General features: G+C 53.8%; 1 long non-coding RNA gene across 1 annotated transcript in view; it reads right to left on the reverse strand.

Moving 5' to 3' along the window:
* Nucleotides 1–15,530, reverse strand: part of LOC140735752 (uncharacterized) — a 23,842-nt gene continuing 8,312 nt past the window's right edge. The window contains exon 3 of the long non-coding RNA XR_012100803.1: nucleotides 1–89. This is a non-coding gene — a long non-coding RNA (uncharacterized lncRNA). The remainder of the gene's footprint in view (nucleotides 90–15,530) is intronic.

Below are 15,530 nucleotides of genomic sequence, written 5' to 3' on the forward strand. Positions count from 1 at the left end.
CTGTAAGTAAGCCACCATCCCCCCTGGCTCTCGCTCAGACGCAGCAGGTAAGATCCCATGGGTCGCCCTGCAACAGCCGCTCTGCATCTCTGCAAACAACCAATGGGAGATGTCAGTCGAGAGAGGGGTGGGGAATCAGTGGATGGGGATCAGAGGGTAGGAATGGGAAATGGGGGGTGGTGGCGGGTGGGGGGAAGAGGAGAGGGATTGGTGAGTGAGGAGGGGGGAGCTCAGGATCACTGTGTGATCTCTGGTCCTAAACCTCCCCACTTTTGGAAATGTCCTCTCTACATCCATCTTGGCCTTTCAATATTTGATAGGTTTCAATGAGATGCCCGCTCATTTTTCTGAATTCCAGCAAGTACCCCAGAGCTTCAAACTCTCCTTATATGTAAATTCTTTCATTCCTGGGATAATTTTTGTGAACCTCCTCCAGACCTTCTCCAATGCCAGCACATCTTTTCTTAGAAAAGGGGCCCAAACTGCTCACAATACTTCAAGTGCAGTCCGACCAAAACCTTATAAACGTCAGAATTGCTTTTATATCTGGTCCTCTCAGAATGAATGTTAACGTTTCACTTGCCTTCCTCACCACTGACTCAAATCTGCAAGTTAACAATTAGGAATCCTTTTTAAGTCCCTTGAACCTCTGATTTTTGAATGTTCTCCCCAATAAGAAAATACACCTACACCTGTATTCCCTCTACCAAGTGCTCTGCAATATTCCATCTGCTACTTTGCCGATGTTTCCCAATCTGTCCAAGTCCTTCTGCAAACAATCTGCTTCCTCAAAACTACCTGTCCCTCCACCTATCGTCATATCTTCTGCAAGCTTGGGTGCAAAGCCATCAATTTCATTATCCAAATCATACAATATGTATAACGTAAAAAGAATCGGTCCAACACAGGCCCCTGTGGAACACCACTGGTCACCGGCAGCCAACCAGAAAAGGCCCATTTATTCCCACTCTTTGCCTCCCGCCAATCAGCCAATCATCTATCCATGCTAGGATCTTTCCTCTAATACCATGGGCACTTGTTAAACGCTTCATGTGCAAACACCTTGTCAAAGGCCTTCTGAAAATCCAAATAAACACGTTCACCTGACTCTCCTTTGTCTATTCCGTTTGTTGTTTCCTCAAATAATTCCCCTTAAGGAAACCATGCTAACTTTGGCCTATTTTGTCATGTGCATCCAAGTACTCTGAAAGCTCACTCTTAATAACAGACTCCAGAATCTTCCCAAACACCGGAGGTCAGACTAACTGGCCTATCATTTCCTTACTTCTGTGTCCCTCCTTTCTTAAAGAGTGAGTCACATTTGCAATTTTCCAGTGTTCTGGAACCATAAGACCATAAGATATAGGAGCAGAGTTAGGCCATTTGGCCCATTGAGTCTGCTCCATCATGGCTGATCCATCTTCCCTCTCAGCCCCGATCTCCTGCCTTCTCCCATATCCCTTCACGCCTTGACCAATCAAGGTTCTATCAACCTCTGCCTTAAATATACCAATGACTTGGTCTCTACAGCCACCTGCGGCAACAACTTCCGCTGATTCTCTACCCTCTAGCTAAAGAAATTCCTCCACATCTCCATTTTAAAATGAAGTCCTCTCTTTTCTGAGGCTGTGTCCTCTGGTCTTAGACTCTCCCACCATAGGAAATATCCTCTCCACATCCACTATGTTGAGGCCATTCAACAACTGATAGGTTTCAATGAGGTCACTTCCTCCATTCTTCTGAATTCAGTAAGAAGAGGCCCAGAGCATCAAACGCTCTTCATAATGACAAGTCGTTCAATCTCGGGATTGCTGTCTGTGCCACGTGACAGTGAGTATAGAATAGATTGAGGTGGAGGATAAACGCGTGGCAGAGGGATTGAAACAGGGGGCAGGGATTTAGATTTCTGGATCATTGGGACCTCTTTTGGGGCAGGAGTAACCTGTAGAAAAAGGACGGGTTGCACTTGAATCTCAAGGGACCAATATCCTGGTGGGGAGGTTTGCTAAGGCTACTGGGGAGGAGTTTAAACTAGAATTGCTGGGGGGTGGAAACCTGACTGAAGAGATGAAGAGATGGAGGAAGAGACGGTTGGCTCATAAATAGAGAAAACTTGGAGACTGTGCGAGGAGGGGAGGATAGGCAGGTGATAGAGAAGGGATGTGCTCAGACTGAAGGTTTGAGATTTTAATACAAGGAGTGTTATGAACAAAGCAGATGAGCTTAGAGCATGGATCAGCACTTGGAGCTATGATGTTGTAGCATTACAGAGACTTGGAGTGGTGCAGGGGCAGGAATGGTTACTTCAAGTGCCAGGCTTGAGATGATTCAGAAAGGACAGGGAGGGAGGCAAAAGAGGTGGGTGTGGCACTGCTGATCAGAGATAGTGTCCCGGCTTGCAGAAAAAGGAGGAAGACATGGAGGGCCGGAGTCTGTATGAGTAGAGGTTAGTAACAGGAAGGGTCAATAACACCTCTGGGTGTTTTTAATAGACTGCCCAATAGTAACAGGGACATCAAGGAGCAGATAGGGAGACAAATTCTGGAAAGGTGTTATCGTAGCAGAGTTGTCATGGTGGGAGATCTTAATTTCCCAAATATTGATTGGCATCTCCCTAGAGTGAGGGGTTTAGTTGCGGAGGAAGTTTGTTAGGTGTGTTCAGGAGGTTTCTTGACTCAATATGTATATATGCCTACAGGAGGTGAGGCTGTACTTGATCTGGTATTGGAAATGAACCTGGTCAGGTGTCGGATATTTCTCAGTGGAGAGCATTTTGGAGATAGTGATCACAATTCTATCTCCTTTACCATAGCATTGAAAGGGATAGGACAGGCAAGTTAGGAAAGTGTTTAATTGGGAGTAAGGGGAAATATGAGGCTATCAGGCAGAAACTTGGAAGCATAAATTGGGAACAGATGTTCTCAGGGAAATGTACGGAAGAAATGTGGCAAATGTTCAGGGGATATTTGTGTGGAATTCAGCATAGGTACAATTCAATGAGACGGGGAAAGGATGGTAGGGTACAAAAGCTGTTGTAAATCTAGTCAAGAAGAAAAGAAGAGCTTACGAAAGGTTCAAAAAACTAGGTAATGATAGAGATCTAAAAGATTATAAGGCTAACAGGAGTTTAAGAAGGAAATTAGGAGAGCCAGAAGGGGCCATGAGAAGGCCTTGGTGGACAGGATTAAGGAAAACCCCAAAGCATTCTACAGATATGTGAAGAGCAAGAGAATAAGATGTGAGAGAACAGGACCAAACAAGTGTGATAATGGAAAAGTGTGTATGGAACCGGAGGAGATAGCAATGGATACTTTGCTTCAGTATTCACTATGGAAAAGGTTCTTGGTGATTGTAGGGATGACTTGCAGTGGACTGAAAAGCTTGAGCATGTAGATATTAAGGAAGAGGATGTGCTGGAGCTATTGGAAAGCATCAAGTTGGATAAGTCACTGGGACCAGACAGGATGTACCCCAGGCTACTGTGGGATGCGAGGGAGGAGATTGCTGAATCTCTGGCGATGATTTTTGCATCATCAGTGAGGATGGGAGAGGTTCCGGAGGATTGGAGGGTTGCGAATGTTGTTCCATTATTCAAGAAAGGGAGTAGAGATAGCTCAGGAAATTATAGACCAGTGAGTCTTACTTCAGTGATGGAGAAGTTGATGGAGAGGATCCTGAGAGGCAGGATTTATAAACATTTGGAGAGGTATAATATGATTAGGAATAGTCATCGTGGCTTTGTGAAAAGAGGTTGTGCCTTACGAGTCTGATTGAATTTTTTGAGGTTGTGACTAAACACATTGATGATGGTAGAGCAGTAGATGTAGTGTACGAGAGGTGATTAATAAGTTTGTGGCCTAAGGTAGAAGGAGTCAATTTTAGAAAACCTAGCACATTTATTTTTCAACATAGTCCCCTGCTACATTTACACACTTAGTATAGCGGTCGTGGAGCATATGGATCTTGGACCTCCAGAAAGTGTCCACAGCGTGGGTGATTGATAAGTTTGTGGCTGGCCTAAGGTAGAAGGAGGTGGGTTATATAGCTCTTGTTACATGCACATGCAGTTCAGCTCTTTGAGTGATTATGCAGAAAGTTTGAAGTTAATAACTCATCTCCTAGGTAGTTCTAAGGTAAGGACATGTTTGGCACAGCTTTGTGGGCTGAAGGGCCTGTATTGTGCTGTAGGCTTTTCTATGTTTTCTAATCTTGGAATTGTTTTTGTGAACTTCTTTTGAACCCTCTACAGTTTCAGAACATCCTTTCTTAGATAAAGGGTCCAAAACTGCTCACAATACTTCAAATGTGGCCTCACCAGTGCTTTATAAAGCTTCAACATTACATCCTTGCTTTTATATTCTAGCCCTGGTGAAATGAATGTTATGAAATTCGGAAGGATGAGGGGGGATCTCACTGAAACTTTTCAAATGTTGAAAGGCCTAGACAGAGTAGATGTGGAAAGGATGTTTCCAATGGTGGGGGACTCTAGGACAAGAGAGCACAGCCTCAGGATTTCAAAGCAGAGACGTGGAGAAATTTCTATAGCCAAAGGGTGGTGAATTTGTGGAATTTGTTACCACGTGCAGCTGTGGAGGCCAGGTCGTTGGGTGTATTTAAGACAGAGATTGATAGGTTCTTGATTGGACATGACATCAAAGGTTACGGGGAGAAGGCCGGGAACTGGTGTTGAGGAGGCAATAGAAAAAAAAGTATCAGCCATGGTTGAATGGTGGAGTAGACTTGATGGGCCAGATGGGACAGATGGCCTAATTCTGCATGGGACAGATGGCCTAATTCTGCTCTTATGTCTTATGGTCTAACATCAGATTTGTCTTCCCCACCACTGACTCAACCTGCAAATTAATCTTTAGGGAATTCTACACAGGGACTTCCATGTCCGTTTGCACCTCAGATTTTTGAATTTTCTCTCCATTTAGAAAATAGTCAACCCTTTTATTTTTTTTCTCCCGAAGTGCACAACAATGCACTTCCCGACACTATAGTCCACCTGCCACTTCTTTGCCCATTGTCTAATCTGTGTAAGTCCTCTGTAGCCTCTCTGCTTCCTCAAACCTATCTGCCCTTCTACCTATTTTCATATCGTCTGCAAACTCTGCCGCAAAGCCATCAATTTGGTCATCCAAGTCATTGACATATAATGTAAAAAGAATCAGTCCCACCACAGACCCCTGTGGAACACCTCTAGTCACCGGCAGCCAGTCAGAACAGGCTGAGGTCAAGCTAACTGGCTTATAATTTCCTTTATTCTGTCTCTCTCTCCCTTCTTGAAGAGTGGAGTGACATTTGCAATTTTCTGGTCCTCTGAAAGATTGAGTCTTGAAAGATCATTACTAACACCTCCCCAATCCCTTCAGCCAGCTGCTTTAGAACTCTGGGGTGTAGTCCAGCAGGTTCACACCTTTCAGTTTCCAAAGAACCATCTCTCTGGTAATAACAACTGTTCTCACTTCTGTCCCCTGACTCTCTGCAATTTCCAGCATACTACTACTGACTTCCACAGTGAACACTGATGCACAAAACTTATTCTGTTCTTCCGCTACTTCCTTGTCCCATGTTACTCTCTCTCCAGCATCATTTCCAGCGGACAACATCTACTGCCACCTCTTTTTTACTCTTCATGTATTTGTAAAAACTTATGGTATCATTTTTCATATTATTGGCAAGGTAAGGAAACCTTGATGGACCTTCAAACAGTAGCCAGGGCTGCAAATTACAATGTGAGATAGAAGGGCACGGGGGATTTCAGTATGTAGGTAGATTAGGAAAATTAAGTTGGTGCTCAGTCCCAAGGGAGGAAATTTGTAGAATGCCAATGAGATGGCTTTTTTAGCAGCTCATAGTTGAGCCCACTAGGGGATCAGCTACTTAGGACTGGATGTTGTACAATGAATCAGAATTGATTAGAGAGCTTAAGGTAAAGGAACCCCTAGGGGCAAGTGATCATAATATGATAGAATTCACTCTCAAATTTGAGAAGGAGAAGCTAAAGTCAAATGTATCAGTATTACAGTGGAGTGAAGAAAATTACAGAGGCATGTGAGAGGAACTGGCCAAAATTAATTGGAAAAGAACACTGGCAGGGATGATGGCAAAGCAGGAAAGGCTGGAGTTTCTGGGAGCAAATTCAAAGGTGCAGGATACACAGATCCCAAAGAGGAAGAAACATTTTAAAGACAGGATGACACATATGGGTGCGAGTTGTGTCAAGAGTGGGGATAATGTATGGATGGGGCAGCCATATGGGTGGAGTAGGGGTTGGGGGAGAGATGTGGAGAGGGGTGGAAGAGGGGTTGGGGGAGAGGTGTGGAAGAGGGAGGGGGTGTGAGTTGTTGATGAGAAGTTTGGGTGAGGGGTAGGAGAAGGAGAGGCTGGGGGTTCAGGTGAGGGGTGGGTGGGGGTTGGGAGAGAGGGAGGGTGTGTGGGGCTGTTGATGAGGGATTTGGGTGAGGGGTAGGTAGGGGTTGTGGGAGAGGAGTGAGATGGGGGTTCAGCTTTAGGTGAGGGATGGGTGGGGTGGGAGTTCAGGTGTGGGGGGTTGTTGGTGAGGGGTCTGGATGAGTGTTGGGAGCTGGGAGGGGGTTTCAGGTACGGGGAGGGGTCTGGGTGAGGACGGGGAGGTGAGGGGGTTGTTGGTGAGGGGTCTGGGTGAGCATTGGGAGCTGGGGGGGTTCAGGTGTGGAGAAGGTTCTGGTTGAGAATTGGGAGGGAGGTGAGGGGGTTCAGGTGTGGGGAGGGGGTCTGGGCGAGGACTGGGAGGGAAGTGAGGGAGGTTGTTGCTGAGGAGTCTGGGTGAGGATTGGGAGTTGGGGGTGGGGGTTCAGGTGTGGGGGGTTAGAAACATAGAAACTTAGAAAATCTACAGCACAATACAGGCCCTTCGGCCCACAAAGTTGTGCCAAACATGTCCCTGCCTTATAAATTACTAGGCTTACCTATAGCCCTCTATTTTACTAAGCTCCATGTACCTATCTAAAAGCCTCTTAAAAGACCCTATTGTATCTGCCTCCACCACCATTGCCGGCAGCCCATTCCACGCACTCACCACTCTCTGAGTAAAAGCCTTACCCCTGACATCTCCTCTGTACCTACTCCCCAGCACCTTAAACCGGTGTCCTCTTGTGGCAACTATTTTAGCCCTGGGGAAAAGCCTCTGGCTAACCACACGATCAATGCCGCTCATCATCTTATACACCTCTATCAGGTCACCTCTCATCCTCCATTGCTCCAAGGAGAAAAGGCTGAGTTCACTCAACCTATTCTCATAATGCATGCTCCCCAATCCAGGCAACATCCTTGTAAATCTCCTCTGCACCCTTTCTATGGTTTCCACATCCTTCCAGTAGTGAGGTGACCAGAACTGAGCACAGTACTCCAAGTGGGGTCTGACCAGGGTCCTATATAGCTGCAACATTACCTCTCGGCTCCTAAATTCAATCCCACGATTGATGAAGGCCAATGCACCATATGCCTTCTTAACCACAGAGTCAACCTGCACAGCTGCTTTGAGTGTCCTATGGACTCGGACCCCAAGATCCCTCTGATCCTTCACACTGCCAAGAGTCTTACCATTAATACTATATTCTGCCATCATATTTGACCTACCAAAATGAACCACCTCACACTTACCTGGGTTGAACTCCATCTGCCACTTCTCAGCCCAGTTTTGCATCCAATCAATGTCCCGCTGTAACCTTTGACAGCCCTCCACACTATCCACAACACCCCCAACCTTTGTGTCATCAGCAGATTTACTAACCCATCCCTTCACTTCCTCATCCAGGTCATTTATAAAAATCACAAAGAGAAGGGGTCCCAGAACAGATCCCTGAGGCACTCCACTGGTGACCGACCTCCATGCAGAATATGACCCGTCTACAACCACTCTTTACCTTCTGTAGGCAAGCCAGTTCTGGATCCACAAATCAATGTCCCCTTGGATCCCATGCCTCCTTACTTTCTCAATAAGCCTTGCATGGGGTACCTTATCAAATGCCTTGCTGAAATCCATACACACTACATCTACTGCTCTTCCTTCATCAATGTGTTTAGTCACATCCTCAAAAAATTCAATCAGGCTTGTAAGGCATGACCTGTCTTTGACAAAGCCATGCTGACTATTCCTAATCATATCATCCCTCTCCAAATGTTCATAAATCCTGCCTCCCAGGATCTTCTCCAACAACTTACCAACCACTGAGGTAAGACTCACTGGTCTATAATTTCCTGGGCTATCTTTACTCTCTCTCTTGAATAAAGGAACAACATCCACAACCCTCCAATCCTCTGGAACCTCTCCCATCCCCACTGATAATGCAAAGATCATTGCCAGAGGCTCAGCAATCGCCTCCCTCACTTCCCACAGTAGCCTGGGGTACATCCCGTCCAGTCTTGGTGTCTTATCCAACTTGATGCTTTCCAATAGCTCCAGCACATCTTCTTCCTTAATATCTACATGCTCAAGATTTTCAGTCCACTGCAAGTCATGGTGAGGGGTCTGGGTGAGGATTGGGATTGGGGTGGAGGTTCAGTTGTGGGGAGGGGTCTGGGTGAGGACTGGGAGGGAGGTGAGGGGTCTGTGTGAGGATTGGGAGGGAGGTGAGGGGTCTGGGTGAGGACTGGGAGGGAGGTGAGGGGTCTGGGTGAGGATTGGGATTGGGGTGGAGGTTCAGTTGTGGGGAGGGGTCTGGGTGAGGATTGGGAGGGAGGTGAGGGGTCTGGGTGAGGATTGGGAGGGAGGTGAGGGGTCTGGGTGAGGATTGGGATTGGGGTGGAGGTTCAGTTGTGGGGAGGGGTCTGGGTGAGGATTGGGATTGGGGTGGAGGTTCAGTTGTGGTGAGGGGTCTGGGTGAGGATTGGGATTGGGGTGGAGGTTCAGTTGTGGGGAGGGATCTGGGTGAGGATTGGGAGGGAGGTGAGGGGTCTGGGTGAGGATTGGGATTGGAGTGGAGGTTCAGTTGTGGGGAGGGATCGGTGAGGATTGGGAGGGAGGTGAGGGATCTGGGTGAGGACTGGGAGGGAGGTGAGGGGTCTGGGTGAGGATTGGGATTGGGGTGGAGGTTCAGTTGTGGTGAGGGGTCTGGGTGAGGATTGGGATTGGGGTGGAGGTTCAGTTGTGGGGAGGGATCTGGGTGAGGATTGGGAGGGAGATGAGGGGTCTGGCTGAGGATTGGGATTGGGGTGGAGGTTCAGTTGTGGGGAGGGATCTGGGTGAGGATTGGGAGGGAGGTGAGGGATCTGGGTGAGGACTGGGAGGGAGGTGAGGGGTCTGGGTGAGGACTGGGAGGGAGGTGAGGGGTCTGGGTGAGGATTGGGATTGGGGTGGAGGTTCAGTTGTGGGGAGGGGTCTGGGTGAGGACTGGGAGGGAGGTGAGGGGTCTGGGTGAGGATTGGGAGGGAGGTGAGGGGTCTGGGTGAGGATTGGGATTGGGGTGGAGGTTCAGTTGTGGGGAGGGGTCTGGGTGAGGACTGGGAGGGAGGTGAGGGATCTGGATGAGGACTGGGAGGGAGGTGAGGGGTCTGGGTGAGGATTGGGAGGGAGGTGAGGGGTCTGGGTGAGGACTGGGAGGGAGGTGAGGGGTCTGGCTGAGGATTGGGAGGGAGGTGAGGGGTCTGGGTGAGGATTGGGAGGGAGGTGAGAGGTCTGGGTGAGGACTGGGATTGGGGTGGAGGTTCAGTTGTGGGGAGGGGTCTGGGTGAGGACTGGGAGGGAGGTGAGGGGTCTGGGTGAGGATTGGGAGGGAGGTGAGGGGTCTGGGTGAAGATTGGGATTGGGGTGGAGGTTCAGTTGTGGGGAGGGGTCTGGGTGAGGACTGGGAGGGAGGTGAGGGGTCTGGGTGAGGATTGGGATTGGGGTGGAGGTTCAGTTGTGGGGAGGGATCTGGGTGAGGATTGGGAGGGAGGTGAGGGGTCTGGGTGAGGAATGGGAGGGAGGTGAGGGGTCTGGGTGAGGACTGGGATTGGGGTGGAGGTTCAGTTGTGGGGAGGGGTCTGGGTGAGGACTGGGAGGGAGGTGAGGGGTCTGGGTGAGGATTGGGAGGGAGGTGAGGGGTCTGGGTGAGGACTGGGAGGGAGGTGAGGGATCTGGGTGAGGATTGGGAGGGAGGTGAGGGGTCTGGGTGAGGACTGGGAGGGAGGTGTGGGGTCTGGGTGAGGATTGGGATTGGGGTGGAGGTTCAGTTGTGGGGAGGGGTCTGGGTGAGGACTGGGAGGGAGGTGAGGGGTCTGGGTGAGGACTGGGAGGGAGGTGAGGGATCTGGGTGAGGATTGGGATTGGGGGTGGAGGTTCAGTTGTGGGGAGGGGTCTGGGTGAGGACTGGGAGGGAGGTGAGGGGTCTGGGTGAGGATTGGGATTGGGGTGGAGGTTCAGTTGTGGGGAGGGGTCTGGGTGAGGATTGGGAGGGAGGTGAGGGGTCTGGGTGAGGACTGGGAGGGAGGTGAGGGGTCTGGGTGAGGATTGGGAGGGAGGTGAGGGGTCTGGGTGAGGATTGGGATTGGGGTGGAGGTTCAGTTGTGGGGAGAGGTCTGGGTGAGGACTGGGATTGGGGTGGAGGTTCAGTTGTGGGGAGGGTCTGGGTGAGGACTGGGAGGGAGGTGAGGGGTCTGGGTGAGGACTGGGAGGGAGGTGAGGGGTCTGGGTGAGGACTGGGATTGGGGTGGAGGTTCAGTTGTGGGGAGGGGTCTGGGTGAGGATTGGGAGGGAGGTGAGGGGTCTGGGTGAGGATTGGGAGGGAGGTGAGGGGTCTGGGTGAGGACTGGGATTGGGGTGGAGGTTCAGTTGTGGGGAGGGGTCTGGGTGAGGATTGGGAGGGAGGTGAGGGGTCTGGGTGAGGATTGGGAGGGAGGTGAGGGGTCTGGGTGAGGACTGGGATTGGGGTGGAGGTTCAGTTGTGGGGAGGGGTCGGGTGAGGATTGGGAGGGAGGTGGAGGTTCAGTTGTGGGGAGGGGTCTGGGTGAGGATTGGGAGGGAGGTGAGGGGTCTGGGTGAGGACTGGGAGGGAGGTGAGGGATCTGGATGAGGACTGGGAGGGAGGTGAGGGGTCTGGGTGAGGATTGGGAGGGAGGTGAGGGGTCTGGGTGAGGACTGGGAGGGAGGTGAGGGGTCTGTGTGAGGATTGGGAGGGAGGTGAGGGGTCTGGGTGAGGACTGGGAGGGAGGTGAGGGGTCTGGGTGAGGACTGGGATTGGGGTGGAGGTTCAGTTGTGGGGAGGGGTCTGGGTGAGGACTGGGAGGGAGGTGAGGGGTCTGGGTGAGGACTGGGAGGGAGGTGAGGGGTCTGGGTGAGGACTGGGATTGGGGTGGAGGTTCAGTTGTGGTGAGGGGTCTGGGTGAGGACTGGGATTGGGGTGGAGGTTCAGTTGTGGGGAGGGGTCTGGGTGAGGACTGGGAGGGAGGTGAGGGGTCTGGGTGAGGATTGGGAGGGAGGTGAGGGGTCTGGGTGAGGATTGGGATTGGGGTGGAGGTTCAGTTGTGGGGAGGGGTCTGGGTGAGGATTGGGAGGGAGGTGAGGAGTCTGGGTGAGGACTGGGAGGGAGGTGAGGGGTCTGGGTGAGGATTGGGAGGGAGGTGAGGGGTCTGGGTGAGGATTGGGATTGGGGTGGAGGTTCAGTTGTGGGGAGGGTCTGGGTGAGGACTGGGAGGGAGGTGAGGGGTCTGGGTGAGGATTGGGATTGGGGTGGAGGTTCAGTTGTGGGGAGGGTCTGGGTGAGGACTGGGAGCTGGGAGGGGGGGTGGTCTCGGTGAGGATTGGGAGGGAGGTGAGGGGTCTGGGTGAGGATTGGGAGGGAGGTGAGAGGTCTGGGTGAGGACTGGGATTGGGGTGGAGGTTCAGTTGTGGGGAGGGGTCTGGGTGAGGACTGGGAGGGAGGTGAGGGGTCTGGGTGAGGATTGGGAGGGAGGTGAGGGGTCTGGGTGAAGATTGGGATTGGGGTGGAGGTTCAGTTGTGGGGAGGGGTCTGGGTGAGGACTGGGAGGGAGGTGAGGGGTCTGGGTGAGGATTGGGATTGGGGTGGAGGTTCAGTTGTGGGGAGGGATCTGGGTGAGGATTGGGAGGGAGGTGAGGGGTCTGGGTGAGGAATGGGAGGGAGGTGAGGGGTCTGGGTGAGGACTGGGATTGGGGTGGAGGTTCAGTTGTGGGGAGGGGTCTGGGTGAGGACTGGGAGGGAGGTGAGGGGTCTGGGTGAGGATTGGGAGGGAGGTGAGGGGTCTGGGTGAGGACTGGGAGGGAGGTGAGGGATCTGGGTGAGGATTGGGAGGGAGGTGAGGGGTCTGGGTGAGGACTGGGAGGGAGGTGTGGGGTCTGGGTGAGGATTGGGATTGGGGTGGAGGTTCAGTTGTGGGGAGGGGTCTGGGTGAGGACTGGGAGGGAGGTGAGGGGTCTGGGTGAGGACTGGGAGGGAGGTGAGGGATCTGGGTGAGGATTGGGATTGGGGTGGAGGTTCAGTTGTGGGGAGGGGTCTGGGTGAGGACTGGGAGGGAGGTGAGGGGTCTGGGTGAGGATTGGGATTGGGGTGGAGGTTCAGTTGTGGGGAGGGGTCTGGGTGAGGATTGGGAGGGAGGTGAGGGGTCTGGGTGAGGACTGGGAGGGAGGTGAGGGGTCTGGGTGAGGATTGGGAGGGAGGTGAGGGGTCTGGGTGAGGATTGGGATTGGGGTGGAGGTTCAGTTGTGGGGAGAGGTCTGGGTGAGGACTGGGATTGGGGTGGAGGTTCAGTTGTGGGGAGGGTCTGGGTGAGGACTGGGAGGGAGGTGAGGGGTCTGGGTGAGGACTGGGAGGGAGGTGAGGGGTCTGGGTGAGGACTGGGATTGGGGTGGAGGTTCAGTTGTGGGGAGGGGTCTGGGTGAGGATTGGGAGGGAGGTGAGGGGTCTGGGTGAGGATTGGGAGGGAGGTGAGGGGTCTGGGTGAGGACTGGGATTGGGGTGGAGGTTCAGTTGTGGGGAGGGGTCTGGGTGAGGATTGGGAGGGAGGTGAGGGGTCTGGGTGAGGATTGGGAGGGAGGTGAGGGGTCTGGGTGAGGACTGGGATTGGGGTGGAGGTTCAGTTGTGGGGAGGGGTCTGGGTGAGGATTGGGAGGGAGGTGGAGGTTCAGTTGTGGGGAGGGGTCTGGGTGAGGATTGGGAGGGAGGTGAGGGGTCTGGGTGAGGACTGGGAGGGAGGTGAGGGATCTGGATGAGGACTGGGAGGGAGGTGAGGGGTCTGGGTGAGGATTGGGAGGGAGGTGAGGGGTCTGGGTGAGGACTGGGAGGGAGGTGAGGGGTCTGTGTGAGGATTGGGAGGGAGGTGAGGGGTCTGGGTGAGGACTGGGAGGGAGGTGAGGGGTCTGGGTGAGGACTGGGATTGGGGTGGAGGTTCAGTTGTGGGGAGGGGTCTGGGTGAGGACTGGGAGGGAGGTGAGGGGTCTGGGTGAGGACTGGGAGGGAGGTGAGGGGTCTGGGTGAGGACTGGGATTGGGGTGGAGGTTCAGTTGTGGTGAGGGGTCTGGGTGAGGACTGGGATTGGGGTGGAGGTTCAGTTGTGGGGAGGGGTCTGGGTGAGGACTGGGAGGGAGGTGAGGGGTCTGGGTGAGGATTGGGAGGGAGGTGAGGGGTCTGGGTGAGGATTGGGATTGGGGTGGAGGTTCAGTTGTGGGGAGGGGTCTGGGTGAGGATTGGGAGGGAGGTGAGGAGTCTGGGTGAGGACTGGGAGGGAGGTGAGGGGTCTGGGTGAGGATTGGGAGGGAGGTGAGGGGTCTGGGTGAGGATTGGGATTGGGGTGGAGGTTCAGTTGTGGGGAGGGTCTGGGTGAGGACTGGGAGGGAGGTGAGGGGTCTGGGTGAGGATTGGGATTGGGGTGGAGGTTCAGTTGTGGGGAGGGTCTGGGTGAGGACTGGGAGCTGGGAGGGGGGGTGGTCTCGGTGAGGATTGGGAGGGAGGTGAGGGGTCTGGGTGAGGACTGGGAGGGAGGTGAGGGGTCTGGGTGAGGACTGGGATTGGGGTGGAGGTTCAGTTGTGGGGAGGGGTCTGGGTGAGGATTGGGAGGGAGGTGAGGGGTCTGGGTGAGGACTGGGAGGGAGGTGAGGGGTCTGGGTGAGGATTGGGAGGGAGGTGGAGGTTCAGTTGTGGGGAGGGTCTGGGTGAGGACTGGGAGGGAGGTGAGGGGTATGGGTGAGGATTGGGAGGGAGGTGAGGGGTCTGGGTGAGGATTGGGATTGGGGTGGAGGTTCAGTTGTGGGGAGGGTCTGGGTGAGGACTGGGAGGGAGGTGAGTGGTCTGGGTGAGGACTGGGATTGGGGTGGAGGTTCAGTTGTGGGGAGGGGTCTGGGTGAGGATTGGGAGGGAGGTGAGGGGTCTGGGTGAGGACTGGGAGGGAGGTGAGGGGTCTGGGTGAGGATTGGGATTGGGGTGGAGGTTCAGTTGTGGGGAGGGTCTGGGTGAGGACTGGGAGGGAGGTGAGGGGTCTGGGTGAGGACTGGGAGGGAGGTGAGGGGTCTGGGTGAGGACTGGGATTGGGGTGGAGGTTCAGTTGTGGGGAGGGGTCTGGGTGAGGACTGGGAGGGAGGTGAGGGGTCTGGGTGAGGATTGGGAGGGAGGTGAGGGGTCTGGGTGAGGACTGGGAGGGAGGTGAGGGGTCTGGGTGAGGATTGGGATTGGGGTGGAGGTTCAGTTGTGGGGAGGGGTCTGGGTGAGGACTGGGAGGGAGGTGAGGGGTCTGGGTGAGGACTGGGAGGGAGGTGAGGGGTCTGGGTGAGGATTGGGAGGGAGGTGGAGGTTCAGTTGTGGGGAGGGTCTGGGTGAGGACTGGGAGGGAGGTGAGGGGTATGGGTGAGGATTGGGAGGGAGGTGAGGGGTCTGGGTGAGGATTGGGATTGGGGTGGAGGTTCAGTTGTGGGGAGGGTCTGGGTGAGGACTGGGAGGGAGGTGAGGGGTCTGGGTGAGGACTGGGATTTGGGTGGAGGTTCAGTTGTGGGGAGGGGTCTGGGTGAGGATTGGGAGGGAGTTGAGGGGTCTGGGTGAGGACTGGGAGGGAGGTGAGGGGTCTGGGTGAGGACTGGGATTGGGGTGGAGGTTCAGTTGTGGGGAGGGGTCTGGGTGAGGATTGGGAGGGAGGTGAGGGGTCTGGGTGAGGACTGGGAGGGAGGTGAGGGGTCTGGGTGAGGACTGGGATTGGGGTGGAGGTTCAGTTGTGGGGAGGGGTCTGGGTGAGGATTGGGAGGGAGGTGAGGGGTCTGGGTGAGGATTGGGATTGGGGTGGAGGTTCAGTTGTGGGGAGGGGTCTGGGTGAGGATTGGGAGGGAGGTGAGGGGTCTGGGTGAGGACTGGGAGGGAGGTGAGGGGTCTGGGTGAGGACTGGGATTGGGGTGGAGGTTCAGTTGTGGGGAGGGGTCTGGGTGAGGATTGGGAGGGAGGTGAGGGGTCTGGGTGAGGATTGGGAGGGAGGTGAGGGGTCTGGGTGAGGATTGGGATTGGGGTGGAGGTTCAGTTGTGGGGAGGGGTCTGGGTGAGGATTGGGAGGGAGGTGAGGGGTCTGGGTGAGGA

The sequence above is a fragment of the Hemitrygon akajei genome, chromosome 11, assembly GCF_048418815.1.
Source record: "Hemitrygon akajei chromosome 11, sHemAka1.3, whole genome shotgun sequence".
Lineage (NCBI taxonomy): Eukaryota > Metazoa > Chordata > Chondrichthyes > Myliobatiformes > Dasyatidae > Hemitrygon > Hemitrygon akajei.